The sequence below is a fragment of the Nematolebias whitei genome, chromosome 4, assembly GCF_014905685.2.
Source record: "Nematolebias whitei isolate Nwh7 chromosome 4, NemWhi1, whole genome shotgun sequence".
Taxonomy (NCBI): Eukaryota; Metazoa; Chordata; class Actinopteri; order Cyprinodontiformes; family Rivulidae; genus Nematolebias; species Nematolebias whitei.
Window position 1 is genome coordinate 1,668,248 of NC_056501.1, and position 7,253 is coordinate 1,675,500.

Below are 7,253 nucleotides of genomic sequence, written 5' to 3' on the forward strand. Positions count from 1 at the left end.
GCTGCTCTCAGTAACTGCGGCCCCTGAGCTGCTGCTCTCAGTAACTGTGGCCCCTGAGCTGCTGCTCTCAGTAACTGTGGCTCTCAGAGTGAATATGATGAAAGTTCTTATCTTTGAATCTCATCATGCTTAAATATGAGCAGACCGTTCGGAGCACAAACCTTCACCTGGTGCTTCCGTGTTCCAGCTCTCATGACGTGAAGAGTCAGAGCCAATGATGAAGATGATGAAGATGAACGCTGGACGTGCTTTGACTCAAATCTCAAAGTCCACGACGTACTCTTCTGAGAACTTCAGTTTTAGACAGAGTGTGGAGCTCAGAGTGAATGTTTGGGAGGACGGTCAGCGACTCCAACAACCAGTTGTAGATCCACATGTGAAACATCAGTTTCAGTCATTTTGTCTTTCTGAAGTTGGACAGTCTGTGTCGGCCATCTTGAATTGGATTGAACTGGAGGAAGAGCAAAGTGAAGACATCAACTACACAAGCTCTGCTCGGTGCACAGGTCAGATCAACCGGGGCAGCGGTGCGTGCCTCTGTCTGCAGACGAACTAAAGTTTTCTTTGGTTGTGTTTCTTCTATTAACCATTGGGACAAAACCTTCACGAGTCACTTCTTTTAAAAATGAACATCTTTCTATTTTTAGTGAAAACAACTGTTTATTGTTGTTGCTGTTGTCCATTGTTGTCATCTTTCTTTGTTGAAACCAGGTCTCTCTTGTAAATGAGTCCTCGAGGCTCAATGGGATTTACCTGCAGAAATAAAGGTTGAATGAAAAAATATACATTTTTTAAACAATCAAACTTTCTGGTACGCTCAGTAGGGCAGCACGGTGGATCAGTGGTCAGCACTGTGGCCTTGCAGCAAGAAGGTCTTGGGTTCAACCCCCTGTTTAGACCTGGGGTCTCTGTGGAGTTTGTATGTTCTTCTCATGTTTGTGGGGGTTTCATACGACAGACTTGTGGTTGTCAGACCTTTGACTCCTGAAGTCTTTGGGATGAAAGACGAAACGTTTCTTCTAAGAAGGATCTGTCCACGTGACAGGGTGGAAGGTTTCTACTCACTGACCCACCCTGACCTCCTTACAAAACATCTGATCTCAGCGGGATTGGTCCGCTTAAATTAAAGTTTTGAATGAAACGTCATGAACTTTAAGATCTTCATGAGATAAAGAAGCTTGGTCAGCTGTTTTGTGATTTACATTTAAACAAAGGACCAGGAAGCAGAAAGGAACCTAAAAGCAGGTATAACAACAACAACAACAACAACAACAACAACAACAACAACAACAACAACAATCATTATTATCATTATCATTGTTGTTATTAATTATGGCTGGACGATTAAAGGTTCTGTTTAGGAGTGGAACTGGAGCAGCATGTCAGACAAACAGAACACCATGAATCAAACATCTGTAGTCAGGAGATAAATAAGGACGTCACTGTTCAGGTGGGATCATTCCAGGTGAACTCAGAGATTTGGTGCACGTGACGGGAAGCAGGAGTAACACGTGAACACAAAGAACAGATGTGGAAACAGGACCAGAAGAAGATGGCAGCCCACCACAGATGAATGTTCTCAACATCACAGACATGGCCTGCAGTCGTCCTTACACTGAACACCAGGAGCTTCTCCACGTGAGAAGCTTCCACACAACTGGAAACGCTCCTCCAACGTGTTGTGCCCGGCTCGAGCGTGCACGGAGGAGAGGCGTGAAGCAATAAACGTGCTGCGGGATCTTTGACCAGATTATTATGACCACTGTTTTATGTTTCCTGCACGAGACCCATTTGTTTCTATAAAGACTCGTTGCACGGGGGTGCAGAGCAGATCACACGTACACAAACTCTGCTTTGCACAAACTCAGTGCATGAGCTCTTTCAGATGTTCTGAAAGTATTTCTACAGTGATGTTCTAAATTGCAGACAAAGTCCAGCCCGTCTGGTTGGGATGTTTGTGTCACATGAAGCCTCAGAACACGCGTGTAAACGGAGGCCTGAAGCAGACTGCAGCGTTCTGCCAAGGCTAAGAAAGAACAATACGTTGCGTTTGTGACGCCGCCACGAGACAGATCAACGTGCACGACAACAACCAATAAACACTTTACAGGAAAAGCAATATTTCACATTAAGAGCATGCTGACTGATGAACAGACGACTTGGTTACACATTCAGTAGGTCTCACGTCACCTCGGGACTTGAAATAACTTCATCTTTTCTCTTCCCTGTAAAGATCTTTTGTGACGTGCCTTTTTCAGTTCCCACACTTGATGCAGTAAATCTCCAAAGAACACGATCTTTCTCATCCTTCATCACAAGCGACAAAGTAAAAATGCATCTCGAAGACAATCGACTGCCTGTGGCTCCCGGGGGAGAGCGTTCCCCAAGACAACCAGCTACTTAGGCTGCAGGAGCCGATGCACGAATGCAAAGAATAAAGATCAAAACACCGGTTATAGGTGTGTGTGGGGGTGAAGACATGAGACCTGTTGTATGGTTTCAAACATCTGCTAAGTTCATGGCAAAAACCAACATGTTCCTGTTATTCCTATTCTAGTTTTCTACATTGCTTTACAACCTAGCTGTTTTTTTAAACACCATTTTACTTCATTTTTTAAAACTTGTTCTTCTCAATTGATTTTCTTTCTTTTATGATTGTCTGTTGTCTTTGTTGTCCACTGTTCTCACCATTCTTTGTTAAAACCAGCTCTCTTGTAAATGAGTCCCTGGGGCTCAATGGGATTAACCTGTTGAGATAAAGGTTGACTGAAAGCATCCAGACTGATGGAAACAGTGTTTCTAACATTTATTGCTGATGGAAGCTGAACAGTTGAAACACAATTTAACTCATGATTAGACTTTATTGTTACCTCAGACACCAGGTAGTTACAACTTGATTTATTGTTAGGCAGAAGTCTTCCAGCAGCAGAACTTCATTTTTATGTAGAGACACAAGATCAGAGTCAGAGTCAGAGTCAGAGTTTCTTTATTGTCATTTGCACCTCATGTGGTACATGTGGTGGAGCGAAATTATGTACACAGGGTCCCAGTTACATCCAACAATAAAATGTATAAGAAAAACAGTAATAACATCTAAGATATGAACTAAGAAAAACATCAACTAAATATACACTAAGCACTCATAACATAAAACATTGAACATCACCACAAACATGAACATGAGTCTGTGAGCAGATGTGCACGCATGAACACATCAACATTGAAACAGATCAGCAGCAACATGAAACAGATCAGCAGCAACATGATATGGTTTTTCACAGTGATTATTCTAGTTAGAGATTCATGAGTCTAACAGCCTCAGGGTAGAAGCTGTTCCTCAGTCTAGTGGTTCTACACTTAATGCTCCTTAACCTCCTTCCTGAGGGGAGTGGGGCAAAAAGTGTGTGTGCTGGGTGGGTGGGGTCCTTCATGATGCAGGTGGCCCTCTTCCTGCATCTGGAGGTGTAGATGTCTGTGATGGTGGGGAGACTGATTCCAACAGTCTTCTGTGCAGCCTTCACCACTCTCTGCAAAGCTTTTCTTTCTGCAGCTGTGCAGCCTCCATGCCACACATTGATGCTCGAGCACAGGATGCTCTCCACTGCACACCTGTAGAAGGAGGTGAGGACTGAGCTTCCCAGACCAGCTCGCCTCAGCCGTCTGAGGAAGTAGAGTCTCTGATGAGCTTTCTTGATCAGGCTGGTGGTGTTGTTGCTCCAGCTGAGGTTGTCATTCATGTGTACACCCAAGTACTTGTAGCTGGAGACCACTTCCACCGCAGATCCTCTTATGTTCAGGGGGGTGTAGGTGTTTTTGTTCCTTCTGAAGTCCACAATCATCTCCTTTGTCTTCTTCACATTGATGTGAAGGTTATTCTTCCTGCACCAGCTCTCCAGGTGTTCCACCTCCTGCCTGTAGCTGGACTCATCATTGTTTGTGATGCATCCCACCACCGCTGTATCATCTGCAAACTTTACAATGTGACAGCCTGGATGGGTAGCTGCACAATCATATGCGAGCAGAGTAAACAGGAGGGGGCTCAACACACATCCCTGAGGAGAGCCAGTGCTGAGGGTTATGGTGGAGGAGGAGAGGTTGTGGATCCTCACTAACTGTGGTCTGTTTGTTAAAAAGTCTAGTACCCAGTTGCAGATGGAGGGGCTTAGTCCTAGTGTGGATAGTTTGTCCATCAGGGTTTGGGGGATCATGGTGTTGAAGGCGGATGTGAAGTCCACAAAGAGCATACGGACGTAAGAGTTTTTCTGCTCCAGGTGGTTGAGCGCAGTGTGGACCACAGAGGAGATTGCATCCTCTGTTGATCGGTTCTCACGGTATGCGTACTGATGAGGGTCCTCGTTGATGTTGATGGTTGTTTTGATGTGAGTCATGACCAGTTTTTCGAAGCATTTAGCAACTATCGGGGTGAGGGCCACTGGCCGATAGTCATTCAAACCAGTCACTGTAGAGCTTTTTGGGACTGGGATGATGGTGGCAGTCTTCAGGCAGGTGGGAACTGTCTCCAGGGTAAGTGAGGTGTTAAAGATGTCTGCCAGCACCTCACAGAGCTGATCAGCACATTCCTTCAACACTTTTCCGGGGATGTTGTCTGGGCCAGTTGCTTTGTGCGGATTAATCCTCCTGAAGGTACTCCTTACTTCTGCTGAGGTCACGCTGAGATGCTCTTCATCCGGTGGTGAGGTGAGTCTGGTGCTGGGTGGTCTGTTCGGGTCTTCAAAGCGTGCATAGAACTTGTTGAGGGCATCAGGCAGAGATGGGTCTTTGGGGCATTGTTCACTCCTTCCTTTATAATCTGTTATGCACTTAATGCCCCTCCACATGCTCCGAGGGTCTTGTGAGATGAATTGACCCTCGATCCTCTTTGCATATGTGGCCTTGGCCCTCTTAATACCAGCAACCAGCTCTTTTCTTGTCCTACTCAGCTCCTCTGAGTTTCCAGACCTGAAGGCAGTGTTCCTGGCTTCCAGCAGGGTACGCACCTCTGCATTCAGCCAAGGTTTTCTGTTTGGGTAGCTTTTAACATTTCTGATAGTGGAGACTGTGTCAGTACATGTACTAATGTAACCCAGTACTGAGGATGTGTATTGGTCAAGATCAAGCGAACCTCCATTTTCAGCAGCTTCTCTGAAAACCTGCCAGTCTGTTCGATCAAAACAATCTCTCAGTATGGGTCCACTGTCCTGGATCCAACATTTAACTTTCTTTTGAACCGGTCTGGAGCGTCTCAGCGGGGGCATGTAAGCAGGAGCCAGGAAGATTGAGATGTGGTCTGACAGTCCTAGGTGGGGGCGGGGTTCGGCTTTGTATGCATCTTTTACGTTCGTGTAAACACGGTCCAGCGTGCGGTCTCCACGTGTCGGAATCGTCACATGCTGATTAAAGCTTGGGAGACAGTCCTTTAGATTCACGTGGTTAAAGTCTCCGGCTACCACGTAGAGAGCCTCGGGGTGTTTGTTCTGCAGCGAGCTGATGATATCATGAAGCTCCTGCAGTGATTCATTAGCATTAGCGTCCGGAGGAATGTAAACAACTGTGATAAAAGTCACTGTGAACTCTCGGGGTAGATAATGTGGCCGACGATGAGAAGTAAACAGAAGCTGGAGCGGCACTTTCAAAAACATGTCAAAGTTTAAGATGTTCCAAGGGTCAGATTATTTATGGAAGTTGTTGAAATGAGCTCAAGGTTTTAAAGTTTTAATGTGAAAACATCATAAACACTCAGAACTTAAATTATTCACGTGTTTTACTGAAAGTCGTAATGTCCTGAAGCTGCGTAACAATCCAGTAATAATCCAGTAACAATCCAGTAATAATCCAATCCAATCTGACCAGGTGGAGTAGGGTCAGATAATCCAGCTGGGTGGAGTCGGGTCCTCTGGATGGATTCTTCTTCAGCATCAGGCAGGTGATCCTTGCTGTTATCAATAGCAGTGTGTCCTCAGGTGTTGTCCCGATAAGTTTTAAACATGCGGTGGTGCAGCCCCTGCTTAACAAACCTAGCCCAAACTGTCTTGGCTAATATTCGGCCCATCTCCAAACGGCCTTTTATTAAAGAAAAACTGTGTATTCCCAGGTCAAATGTTTTCTGGATGAGTACAATATCCTGGAGGTTTTTCAGTCTGTCTTCAAAACTCAGCACAGAATCAGCTCTAGTCAGAGTCTTCAATGATATTCTTATGGCCAATGGTTCTGGTGAACATGTGGTTCTGGTGAACATGTGGTTCTGGTCCTGCGTGACCCAACTGCTGCCTTTGACACAGTGGACACACCATTTTAATATCACACTTACCAGTGGGTACCTGTGGTACTGCACCGAGCTGGTTTAGGTCCTATCTAGCAGACAGAACCATGTCTGTCAACATAGCTGGTTCTGAATCCTCCACTGCTCCTCTGTGTTTTGGGGTTCCACAGGGCTCCATTTTAGGTCCCCTGCTTTTCTCCCTTTACCTGCTTCCATTGGGATCAATCCTTAGAAAGCATGGGATCTTTTTACATTGTTACGCTGATGATAGTCAGATCTATATGCCACTAAAAAATAAAGATACCCTCTCAATTAGGCCACTTCTGTTGTGTCTTGAAGACATCAAAGCCTGAGTGTCTTTAAACTTCTTAAATTGCAATGGAAATAAAACAGAAGTGATGGTGTTTGATCCTAGTGACTCTTGTGAACCTTGCCCTGTTGATCTGGGCCCTCTGGCACCACATGTAAAGAAAACTGTTTCTAAGTTGGGTTTTAAAATGGACAGTGATTTTAAATTAGATTCCCAGATTGGTGCGGTGGTCAAGACCAGTTTTTTATCACCTCAGACAGCTTGCTAAGGTAAAGACCATCCTTACAAATCAGCAGCTGGAAACAGTAATCCATGCCTTCATTACCTCTCAGCTGGATTACTGTAACGCTCTTTACCTTGGAGTCAGCCAGTCCTCCCTCAGACGCCTCCAGTTGGTCCAGAACGCTGCTGCTCGGCTTCTAACTGGAGTTCATGAGAGGGAGCACATCACCCCCACTCTGGCTTCACTCCACTGGCTGCCCGTTCATTTTAGAGTTCATTTTAAGATTCTTGTATTTGTTTTTAAAAGTTTAAATGGTCTTGCTCCATCCTGCCTCTCTGAGCTGCTTCACCCATACTCTCCTGCTCAGATCCTTGGATCAGCTGATCCAGGAGGGATTGAGTTCCAAAAGGAGCTCAGAGGAGACAGCAGAGGTCCAAACACAGGAGACAGAAGAGGTCCAA

At 45.3% G+C, this 7,253-nt stretch overlaps 1 protein-coding gene across 1 annotated transcript in view; it reads right to left on the reverse strand.

The window, feature by feature from the left end:
• Positions 1–7,253, reverse strand: part of LOC119408340 (leucine-rich repeat and immunoglobulin-like domain-containing nogo receptor-interacting protein 2) — a 362,179-nt gene that overhangs the window by 223,333 nt on the left and 131,593 nt on the right. The window lies entirely within an intron of this gene.